This window comes from Lactuca sativa, chromosome 3 (genome assembly GCF_002870075.4).
Source record: "Lactuca sativa cultivar Salinas chromosome 3, Lsat_Salinas_v11, whole genome shotgun sequence".
NCBI classification, from domain to species: domain Eukaryota; kingdom Viridiplantae; phylum Streptophyta; class Magnoliopsida; order Asterales; family Asteraceae; genus Lactuca; species Lactuca sativa.
The window spans coordinates 231,592,862-231,606,103 of NC_056625.2; positions in this window are offsets into that span (position 1 = coordinate 231,592,862).

Below are 13,242 nucleotides of genomic sequence, written 5' to 3' on the forward strand. Positions count from 1 at the left end.
CCGTCTTGTTGGCTTGAGGCTGGGGAAAAGCAGTTTATGGGACCGGAGATAGTCCATCAAACGGCTGAAAAGTTGAAAATAATTAGGGAAAGAATGTTAGCAGCTCAGGATCGTCAAAAGAGTTACGCTGACAAAAAGCAAAGACCGATGACTTTTGAAGTTGGAGATTCGGTTTTGCTTAAAGTCTCGCCGTGGAAGGGACTTATAAGATTTGGTAAAAGGGGAAAGTTAAGTCCAAGGTTTATTGGACCGTTTAAAGTTCTTCAGAGAATTGGGAACCAAGCTTACAAGCTCGAACTACCAGAAGAACTGAATGGAATTCATAACACTTTTCATGTGTGTTACTTGAGGAAGTTCACGGGAGAAGTTCCCGACATAATTCCACTTTCTGAGTTGAGGATCGATGAGAACAAAAGGTTGATTGAGGAACCGGAGGCAATCGTTGACCGAAAGACTAAGAAATTGCGATGTAAGATGGTTGAGTTAGTGCTTGTCCGATGGAAACATACGAATGGGCTGAATCTCACCTGGGAGACGGAGAGTGACATGATGAGTCGCTATCCGCATTTGTTTGCTGGTGTGTGATTCCGGGGACGGAATCATTCTAAGGTGGAGAGAATTGTAACGCCCGTGTTTCTGGGCTTGCCATTTTTAGCAATGTAATAGTCTAGGTTAACCTTTGTAACCCCAATTTGAAATAATAAAAATGTATTATTTGTGAATTATGTGATTTATGTGTGTGTTCTTAATTATTATAATTTAATGAATTAAGAATAAAATAAGCGTCAAAATTAAAGTGTGAGATAAGCCCGATATCTTTGCATAAAGTTGTAGTGGTTGAAACAAGGATTCCGGAGATATAAGGAATGCCAAAATCCGAGTTATAACGAAGAAGTTATGACCTGTCGAAGTTTCGCGACAGAACCGGCACGACGCCGAGTGACGTAAAATATGAATTTAAGATAGAGTGATATTTAGCCTTAGCGATCTAAACGAAAGCCGTAGAGTTCGTTAAACCGATAGCGTGCATAAAAGGAACGCCCAAATCTGACTTCGTATGAGGAAGTTATAATTTTTCTAAGTTTCGGCTTAGCAGTATGCAGCCCGAATACTCGATTTGAGATCGAGCGTTTTTAGCCGAAACAATCTAAATGAGAATCGAAGATCTCGTTGTTAGTAGCAAAACGATGAAAAGTTAGGCGAGAACGGACGTCAGACGAAGAAGTTATGAATTTATAACGAAGTTTTTCTGTCCCGGCCTTCTAAAAATAATTAATAAAAATAAAAGTCAAAATTAGCCGACGGAGTCTAAATGAAAGTTGTAGAACGTAGTCTCACCTTCGCGTGGATATAAAGAACGTCGAAAACAGAGTTCGTATGAAGGAGATATGAATTTTTGAAGTTTAATAAATATTTAATATTTAGTTCTAATTAAACCTCTGATATTATCCGAAGAGGAGTCAGCCGGTCTATCCGAAGTACGCCCGCGTACTGCTGTACGCCCCGCGTACAGCGAAGGATGACGAAGTCAGCACTAGAGTACCTCCGATGACGCAAGCGCTTACGAACCGAGGCGTACACCCCGCGTACGTGCGAGGGTTCAGCCTATAAAAGGGGATCCGAAGGCAGCTGAGTTTCTTTTGCAAATTCCATCCTTCTCTCTAGTCTTTTGCCTCGTTTTGCGTGCCGTTTGTACCCCGAAGCCCCGGTAATATTCCCGAGCCCCGAAGCGAGATCCGAAGCCCCGAGAATCCCGAAGAGCGTTATTCCCGAGCCGAAGCCCTGCCCGCGAGGAGCCCGGTTTTTGGTGAAGATCTTCCAGATCTATCGAAGTATACTACTTCTATAAGCCGTAGTGCTGTCGGATCATCTTCTGATCAAGTGAGTGCATAGTCCCTTTTCAATACGCGATATTATACAAGTAATTTTTAAACGTATTTAAGAATACGGGATGTGAGTGTGTAGTTATTTTCTTTCCAACACAATATTATGAAGTATTTAATATAAAATACATGCTACGTGTAAATATTTTGTGGTTATATATGTGAATGTATATTCATTCTTTTCTACCTCATAGATCTGATATATTCTTTATGAAATACGTGTTATGTGTGTATGTCTCATCTGTTATGTGGAATATGTATTGATTAAAGCATGCTATACAGGTTTTTAAACTGTGTATAAAAATGTATATTTTTATCTACTAATATGTTGGGTAGAACATGAGTAGATAATTGGTGTGTAATAAACAGATGAGAGGCCTCGGTGTTATTGGTGTTATTTTAGTCATTCAGCAGAGTATGGATGACGACCACGGACTATTCTAGACTGTCCTGTGGAACACTAGCAGGCTCATTACCTGTAGGTGTTGTGAACGACGTGTTCACCAATGTACTCTATCCCCCACATAGTTGCCTTTAGGACACTTATTGTTGAGGAAGCCCCTCTGCAGTAATGTCCGTCCCGATGAAAATCCTGAAATAAGTTCCTTATAATAGACGTTATTTTTAGGAACGTAAGGTGAGGATAACGGGATTGGGTAATCGGGTTTATTGTTGATTGTTGTAATTAAATATAATTATTGTGGGTTTGAAAACCCTATATGCTCACCAGGCTCCCAAGCTTGACCCACTCAGTTGATTTGTATTACAGGAAGTGGCGCAAGAGCTTAAGATGAGCGAATCATGAAGTTGTTTTGTTTACAAGTCTGTATATGTATATATTTGTTGAACGACTTGTAATGTTATCGTTTATGCTTTATGATCTGTATCGGAACATGACATCCCGACTTTTGATTATGAAATGAAATCATATTTCTTTATGAAATGTTTTGATAAATATCTATTTTATCATGTTTTGTTTTTGGGAACAAATTCCGCATCTCTTTTAAAATCAAACGGATTTACTCTGAAAATGTTTATAAAGCATAAATGAAATCGGTCTTTTCTGGCCGAGATTTTGGGGATGTCACAAAATACTTATGAACTCACCAGCTTAAATGCTGATCTACTCTTTCAAGTCTACTTGTATTTCTCAGGGATTCAGTAATACAGGTAAACTTTAGCTTTTGCAGAAGGGATGCTTAGGCGTCTAAACAAATCTTTTGACAACATATTGTAATTGATATTTTGGAACATGTAATACCTACAAATGATGTAACTTTTTCAATTATATATATGTTGGTTGTGTTTACTTTCTTTACAATGTATTCAACTGTTTCGATACTACATGAAGTCATCCGCCCTCGAACGATTCCGTCATTCTGGTTTGGGGGTGTGACAGATTGGTATCAGAGCATTGTTTATAGTGAACTAAGTATATCGAACCACATAAGATATACAAACTATAAATGCAAAGGGACTCAAAGTCTCTGACAAAACGTTTTGGCACCTAAAACCTTGTCTCATTTAATTTAGATTGTTTTGGGTCATAAAAGTACAATTACATGCATAAAACAATATATTTTCATGGTTAGAACTATACAAGAAGTATAAAGACAAGTTGGACACTACGATTAGGCCTCGACATATGTAATCAGATTTGGGACGAATATAGCCTGATCAGCTATATTTATCCGAGATTTGACTAACGTGTGTCGAGGAATGGTCGTAGTGAGCAACAAGTCAAAACTTACCAAAATAAACACTAGTATCAAACATACAAATTTAAATACTATAAGAGTAATTGGTACATGCTTAGTTTTACATGTTTCAAGTTTTGTTGTATTCCTATAACCCTATTCTCGTATAGTCAAATGGCTGGATTCATCCCACACGGAGACCCCTACTATCTCAACCAAGGTAACGGGGGATGGGTCGCAGAAGACCCCGAAGAGGATGAAGAACCTATCGAGTTGGATGAAGGGGATGACTCTGGGACAGACTCAGAACCAGAGGTAATCAACCCACCAGCCGCTCAACCTCCTGCTATTAGGAGAAACTTTTAGGGACCAACTCCCGTTTGGGGAAGTCACCTCCACCATTGGAGCCAGCAAGAAGGGATACGTCCTCCCTACAGCATGGGTCGAGACTTCTACGATGTCCGCGGCAGAGGTTCAGCCGATCGAGCACTCCTAGTCATGGTGGGCAAGCTAGCTAACCAGTCCTATCAATCTGGGGTTCAAGCGAGCCGGATTCGTGAAGTCAACGTGGAAGTACAGATGATTGCAGCCCTCTCTGAGATGAGGGAACAGCAAGCCGCCTTCGATAGGCATCTTATGGAAGCAAGGCAATCGGATGCGGAGTCAAGCTCCAAGCGCAACCTACGTCGCAAGTAGTGCTTGCCGAATCCCAAAATTTTGATATAGAATAGGACCATCGACTAAAAGTCTTACCTTCTTTAACTTCCTGTAATCGGAGACCTTTAAAAAGGTCAAAATTTTCTAACTTCGGATGTAACGCAACCATATGTTTAATATATATAGGCCATACATCTTTCGTGTGTTAAATCTGTGCATTTCATTCGAGTTCATGAGTTTGTTTATTTATTTTTCAAACTCCATTGGTAAATCAAACTCAAAGCCCTGCGTTGGTCAAACCAAATTCTCGAACTATTAAAGATAGTTAACTCATTGTCATTCAACTCTCAACCACCAAAACTTATGATCTTTTATTTTTATTTCTTGGCAGCGTGATGCCTCCTCGTCCAAACCTAAGACCCAGGCCGGGAACGATGCCTCCACCACCACCCCTTCCATCAACAGAAAATGCCGCATTGATAGCTGCTGTAACAGCTGCAGTAACAACGGTAATGGCCCAAATAAGTAACAATGGTTCTGGTGGGGGAGTGAATAGTTCTACAAATGGACAACGCCCAGGTCGTTCAGGGGATTATACATACAAGGATTTCATGAATAGCAAACCCATTACTTTTAATGGAGCCGGAGGGATAATGGCTCTATCACAGTGGATAGAAAAACTGAAGCGGTTTTCAAGATTTGTTCTTGTCTGGAAGGGAACAAAGTGAAGTTTGCTGCCTGTACTTTCTCTGAGAGAGCTCTGACATGGTGGAATGGCCATGTCAAGTCACTAACGCTAGTAGTGGCTAACTCTATGGGCTGGGAGAATCTAAAACAAGTACTACTGCAAGAGTACTGTCCACGGGGAAAATTACAGAAGCTCGAACAGGAACTTTGGGGCCTTACCATGGTAGGCTCAGATATCACGACCTATACCAACAGGTTTAGTGATCTGGCAATCCTTTTCCCAGGAATAGTTGCTCTAGAGAGCAAGAAGATCAAAAGGTATATATGGGGACTGTCACCCCAGATTCGAGGAAGTGTTCTAGCTTCCAAACCAATCACCTTCGATAGCGCCAAACAGTTGGCACAAGCTCTCGTAGACCATGGTGTCTGCCAAAACTTCGCAACCACCGCACCGAAGCAACCCAGAGGAAGCAACAACAATAACAACAATACCAGAAACAACAACAAGAAGAGGTTCTGGAACGAAAGGAAGAGTCAACCTTCACAAGAACCTTCCAAGAAGCAACAGCTAGTGGCAGTCCATGCTGCTACTACCCCCACTGCTGCATCTGTTACCCCCACACCAGTAAAGCGATATGTTGAGAACTTCCCGAAGTGCAGCAAGTGCAATTTCCACCACAATGGAAATTTCCGGGAGATGCACTGTAAAAATTGCAACAAGATAGGGCATACAGCCCGTTTCTGTAGAGCGCCAGCACAACCGATCACCCAAGTCCAAGGAGTCAGTGTGGGTCAAGCATGTTACGAGTGCGGTGAAGCTGGGCATTACAAAAGAGACTGCTCTAAGGCAAGGAATATTGGTGGCACGGGACGAGTGCTAGCAATAGGGCAGAACGAAGTGATAGCTGATCCCACGGTGGTTACGGGTACGTTTCTCCTCAATAACATTTATGCATGCATACTCTTTGATTGTGGTGCGGAGAGTAGTTTCGTGAGTCATAAATTCAAGCACGTACTAAAACAGAACCCTAAAACACTCAATAAGATATTTATAGTAGAAATGGCAAACGATAGAACAAAAAGTGCGAACAATATGTACATAGGTTGCACAGTAACTCTAAACGAACACTCATTTCAAATCAATCTAATGCCAATCACTATAAAGAGCTTTGATGTCATCATCGGTATGGATTGGTTAAGCCTACACTATGCCGATATACTTTGTTACGAAAGGGCCGTTCGCCTAAATCTGCTAAACGGCGAAACTCTTGTCATTTATGGTGACAAACCCGGTACCAATTTACAAATCATCTCTTGCATCAAAGCCCAAAAATACCTACGTAAAGAGTACCATGCCTTCTTAGCCCACGTAGTAGACAAGGAAAAAGAAATGAAAGGCATCAAAGACATTCTAGAAGTCTACAATTTTCCCGATGTCTTCCCTGAAGATCTTCCCGGAGTTCCACCAGAACGTCAAGTCGAGTTCAAAATCGACTTAATTCCCGGAGCTACACTAGTAGCCAAGTCGCCATACCGTCTAGCACCGGCAGAGATGCAGGAATTATCCACCCAACTAAACGAAATACTCAACAAAGGATTCATCAGGCCGAGTTTCTCACCTTGGGGAGCACCAGTCTTGTTCGTAAAGAAGAATGATGGATCTTTCCGCATGTGCATCAATTACCGGGAACTCAACAAGCTCACTATCAAGAACCGATATCCCTTACCACGCATTGACGACTTGTTCGACCAAGTCCAAGGAGCGAGTTATTTCTCAAAGATCGACTTAAGATCCGGGTACCACCAACTACGAGTCTTGGAAGGAGATGTTCCCTAAAAAGCTTTTCGAACTCGTTATGGTCACTATGAGTTTGTAGTGATGCCCTTTGGATTAACAAACGCACCAGCGGTGTTCATGGACTTAATGAACCGGGTGTGTCGTTCGTTTCAAGACAAGTTTGTGATCGTATTCATAGATGACATACTCATTTATTCGAAGACTAAAGAGGATCACGGTCAACACCTCCGACAAGTCTTGGAAACGCTAAGAAAAGAGAAGCTATACGCAAAATTCTCCAAGTGCAAATTTTGGATTCGAAAGGTAGATTTCCTAGGGCACGTGGTTAGCAAAGACGGAATACACGTGGACCCTTCCAAAATCAAAGCAATCGAGATCTGGTCAGCTCCAAGAACCCCAACAGAAATTCGACAATTCTTGGACCTCGCTGGCTAATACCGAAGGTTCATACAAAACTTCTCGAAGATTGAGAAACCACTTACCACCCTGACCCAAAAGGGTGTTACTTTCGATTGGAAAGAAAGATAAGACGCTGCATTCCAAACAATGAAGCAAGCTCTATGCAGCGCACCTATATTGTCCTTGCCAGAAGGAACAGAAGACTTCGTGGTCTACTGTGATGCATCTAATCAAGGTCTTGGATGCGTACTAATGCAACAAGGTAAGGTCATCGCTTACGCCTCAAGACTACTCAAGACGCACGCAGTCAACTACACTACCCACGATCTTGAACTAGGAGGAGTCGTTTTCGCGCTAAAGATCTAGAGACACTATCTTTATGGCACGAAATGCACGATCTTCACCGATCATAAGAGCCTCCAGCACATTCTCAACCAAAAAGAACTCAACATGAGGCAGAGACGATGGGTTGAACTACTGAATGACTACAAATGCGAGATTCGCTATCACCCGGGAAAAGCAAATGTAGTAGTTGATGCTCTTAGTCGAAAAGAATACTCAGGTCGCCGAGTGAAATCCTTAACCATGACGATCCATTCACATCTGTCCACACAAATCAAGGCAGCTCAGAGGGAAGCCTTGAAAACAGAGAATGTGGCAGGTGAAGCCCTAAGAGGAATGGACAAAAATCTTGAAGTCAAGGGTGACGGAGTTCGTTACTTCATGGATCGGATCTGGACACCGAAGTTTGGTGGATTCAGAGAAGTGGTAATGAACGAGGTGCATAAGACTCGATACTTCGTGCATCCAGGTTCAGACAAGATGTATCTGGACCTCAAGAAAATGTATTGGTGGCCGAACATGAAAGCAGAGATAGCTACCTATGTGGGCAAGTGTCTGACTTACGCTAAAGTCAAGGTACAGTACCAAAAGGCATCAGGATTAATACAACAACCTGAAATACCCGAGTGGAAGTGGGAACGGATAACCATGGATTTCATAACCAAATTACCCAAAACAGCAGGTGGGCTAGACACCAACTGGGTAATTGTCGATAGGTTAACAAAATCCGCACACTTCCTACCCATAAAGGAAACCGACAAGATGGAGAAGCTAGCTCGAACCTACATCCAAGAGATTGTACGACTACATGGTGTACCAATATCCATTATCTCTGACAGAGATAGTAGATTCACCTCGTGATTCTGGCAATCATTACAAAAGTCCCTAGGAACGAGGCTCGACATGAGTACTGCTTACCATCCACAAACCGACGGTCAAAGTGAGAGGACCATACAAACCCTGGAAGATATGCTGAGAGCTTGTGTAATCGATTTTGGTAAAGCATGGGATACCCATTTACCACTAATTGAATTTTCGTACAACAATAGCTATCACTCCAGCATTAAAGTTGCTCCATTCGAAGCCCTCTACGGCTGGAAGTGCAGATCACCACTGTGTTGGACTGAAGTAGGTGACACACAACTGGCCAAGGGACAAGTACCCGACAGCACTCTCACTGGCCCGGAAATCATAAGAGAGACAACCGAGAAGATTATACAAATTCGGGAACGACTAAAGGCTTCAAGAGACAGACAAAAGAGTTATGCGGACAAAAGACGGAAGCCCTTGGAATTTTAGGTCGGGGACCGAGTACTATTAAAGGTCTCGCCCTGGAAAGGGTTAATACGTTTCGGAAAACGTGGGAAACTAAACCCAAGGTATATCGGACCATTCGAGATCCTCTTAAGGATCGGCCCGGTAGCCTACAAACTTCGTCTACCGTAGGAACTCAATAACGTACACCCTACCTTTCATGTGTCAAACTTGAAGAAATGTTTGTCCGATGAGACCCTCGTCGTCCCTTTAGACAAGATCGAAATCAACGAGAGTCTCCACTTTATAGAAGAACCCAATGAAATCATGGATAGGGAAACTAAAAGAACAAAACAAAGTCGCATCCCCATTGTGAAGGTCCGCTGGAATGCAAAGCGGGGACCTGAATACACATGGGAATGCGAAGATAAGATGAAACACAAGGATCCACATCTTTTTCACTAATCCACAAGTGTTTTTTTACATTAAATTTCTGGACGAAATTCCCTCTAACGGGGGGATGATGTGACAACCCGATATTTCGACTCTATGTAATGACCTAAAAAGTCAAGTATTGTAACTACTTTTGAAATAATGAAATTAACTTCAAAAATTAAATGTGCAAAAGTCTCTATAGGGATATCTATTATGCTAGATAATGTGTCAAGGTTTATAGAAATACTAAGAACACTAAAATCCAAGTTATAACGAAGAAGTTATGACCATTCTAAGATTTTCGACAAAACCGACAACACCGATTAAACGAAAAACGCGAAGTTTCAATACAATAGTTTTTAGCCTTAAGTATCTAAATGAAAGTTTTAGATAACATTAAACCATGAGCGTACACAAAAAGAACGTCCAAATCTGACTTCGTGTGAGGATGTTATGATTTTTCCAAGATCCGGATATAGCGGTAGATAGCTAAAAACTTCAAATAGAGCTCGAGAGACTTTTGACCGAAACAACCTAAATGAGAATCGAAGGTCTCAACAATAGTAGCGCAACGGCGAAAAGTCTGACGAAAACAGACATCGGATGAAGAAGTTATGGATTTTTAACGGACTTTTCGTGTCCCGGCCCGTTAAAAATAAATAATTAAAAATAAATTTAGAATTATCCGATGAAGTCTAAACGAGAGTTATAGAGCATATTTTCAGCTATGTATGCATATAAAGAATGTCGAAAACGGAGCTCGTACGCGAATGTTACGGATTTTACAAGTTTGGGGTCCAAAATTCGAGACTGTCAGGTCTGCCACGACGTGGCACAGTTTGTCGCGACCTGGCAAGTGACTGAGGGCGTCCAATCAACGGAGGAGATAAGATTTGACCACCACGACGTGGCCAACCCTTTTCCACGACGTGGCACCTAAAAATGAGCCCTATAAATAGAACTCTTGGGGTGCCGGGTTTAGGTGCTCCATTCTTCTATCTCTCGTGCCGAAACTCTGCGGTTAAGCCCCCGAAGCCCGGTTTTCACACTCAAGTTCCGAAGGAAGATTCTACACTCCCGAGATTCTCGAAAATCCCGAGAAAATCAACTCTTCCAAGTCGAAGTTCTGCTCGATTATCATCTCGTTTTCTCCAATCAATCAAGTGAGTTCGTACCCCTATAAACTACACTTTCAAATGTTTTATCAATGCTTTTTATACACTTTTAAGGGGGGGGGGGGGGGGGGAATACAAGTAAACACACAATTATTATCGTGTGTAACATAAAGTTTCACTATATACTACTTTATCAAGTGAATCATATGTGATTCATAACTAATACATAGGAACTTTCGTATGCTATATATATTCACGATAACATCTTGTCCTTCGGAAATAAAACATGTTTACATATATATATATATATATATATATATATATATATATATATATATATATATATGCGAATCAAACCCTTTATTTATACTTTAAGTATATGTGATCATTTATGCCACTTTAAATGTTATACTTTACATAACAAGTGAGCATTACACTAGGATTTACTATACGAACGAAACACACACTTTGAAAAACTATAATAGGTATAGTTTACGAGGAAATCATGAACATTTACATACTAGAAACAGTATATCAAAGAGATACTTTCATATACAAGAACCAATGGACATTTTCATACGTAAATCTGTTTTATACTAAGTGTTGTGAGACATTTCACGTACTTTCGAGTATGCATTTTAAGTCCTGTATTATATACCATAATCCCTTGTAGGGGGAGCATGATACTTGTGTATAGATCTATACGGGATTGACAATCCCGCACCTAAGTTGTTAGCTACAGCTAGGCCGACAGGCCTGGGGTGACAAACGTCATAACATTCCAACGCCTGAAGAACGTTGTTACAGGTAGTCTGGGTCATTAGTATGGTTATAAAACTCACATGGAGTATTAAGAACTCATTGATTTACAGGGTTATCAAATGCCTTAGTGATTTTATACTTACACAAATCTACTACTCTAGGCATTAAAAACACGATTGCATTTCAGTTTTGGAACTTTTAAACTACCACACACTTATGAACATATATTGGATTACCTAAAAGCAAACCTTCAAAACAGTCGAGTGTTTGTAGAAGACTACTTTTATACTAGTAGGAAATATTGGATTTTCTAGGAGTTTTTCGAACATCTACAAACAAATTTCATTTTATTTTATTCAAACAGTGACATTAAATACTTATGAACTCACCACCTTAAATGCTGATCTACTCTTTCAAATCTACTTGTATTTCTCAGGGATTCAGTAATACAGGTAAACTTCAGCTTTTGCAGAAGGAATGCTTAGGCGTCTAAACAAATCTTTTAACAACATATTGTAATTGATATTTTGGAACATGTAATACCTACAAATGATGTAACTTTTTCAATTATATATATGTTGGTTGTGTTTACTTTCTTTACAATGTATTCAACTGTTTCGATAATACATCAAGTCATCCGCCCTCGAACGATTCCGCCGTTCTGGTTTTGGGGTTTGACATCATGCCTGCAACTATTAGTAACCACCTCAAGGGCAAGATATGAATCTTTTGATACTGAAAATTTATTACTTTTCAATTTGTTTAAGTTGATTGTAATCGATGATTTGTTGTTTTTGTTAATCTCAGATGGTTCTGAGGCTATGGAAGTTCATATTTCATTAATTTTAATAGTCCTAAGTACACCTAATACAAAAAACGTGTCACATTTTAGTGGCCTGACATAATCTTCGGAAACATTAGTGGCAGAAATTATGCAACTCTCTCCCCATAGAGCTTCGGTTGAACACAGAAGTATTAACCATCAGATGAATATCCAGGTGTAACATTCCCCGACTTCTGTAGTCTTGATGATTATTTGAGCCATTGGGTACTCATGAAATGATTAAATCACCAAAAACAAAACACTTTACATTTGGATTAATAATGAAGAGGAGTAGGCAGATGCATTAAAAAAGTACCATTTCTTGGTAGATAAAAAGAATTTGTTTATATATTTAAGCTATATTTTAAAGAAAAATAAAATATGAGTGTGCACTATCATTTGTTTAAACTGTACACAAGCATAATGGTGTATTTTCATTTCTTTAGAGCTAGCACCTATACCAGATATAACATTGTACTCCTCTTTTACTCATGAGTTGGTTTCTTTCAGGCATGGTAAAGGTTTCACAACTGATGTTCTCATGTACTGAGATTAACTTCCGAACCAATGTGTCAGTTATCAGATAAATTTAATGTTTTCTTTTTGAGGACGGATATGAGGCAGAAAGGTGACAGTGATGATGTCCCTCACATCTGCAAGGTTTATCATATTTTTTTGGGATAGACACATACTAAATGTGGAATTTTTAAAAAATGGCAATATGCTTGAAATGACATTCTAATTTCTAAATGGCTACTGTGAAGTACCTGAAATGCCCTTCTACTTTATAAAACATGGTATTTGTTAATTTTCTTTTATGTCTATTTCAAAGTGAGTTGCTATTTCTTGCAGACGTTTTTTTTTTCTTTTTATTATATTAAATTTTACCCATTTAAATTTTTGCAGCATGATCAGCCCAAGTCATAACCAATTGACAAGGTCAAAAAAAGTGACATCCAATAAGAAATAACATATACTTCCATTTTTTTCGTTATCATAGCATCATACATATATATTTTTGCATATAACAAAAAAATTGTAATTCGAAAGATGTAATCAATTATAGCATTACAAATTGAAAAGTATACATAGAATCGATAATTGCTTATAAGCCTGCAAAATAGTTTGTTTATAAAGTAATCAGTGAAGTATGTGTACTTATGCTCTAGGTAGCATTATGTGCAAGTTTGATTAAGTCACAATGCAAAGCATGGGACTTAATAGGGTGCTACCCAATATACCATCTGAAGAGGTAAAGAGTTTAACATGAATCATGACCCATTTTTCATTTTTGTTATGAGCAGGAACCAACAACTACATTTAAGAAGTTTGTCTACAATAGAAGCTAAAAGATTCTCAACTGCTTCTAGACATACACAACATGAAAGAC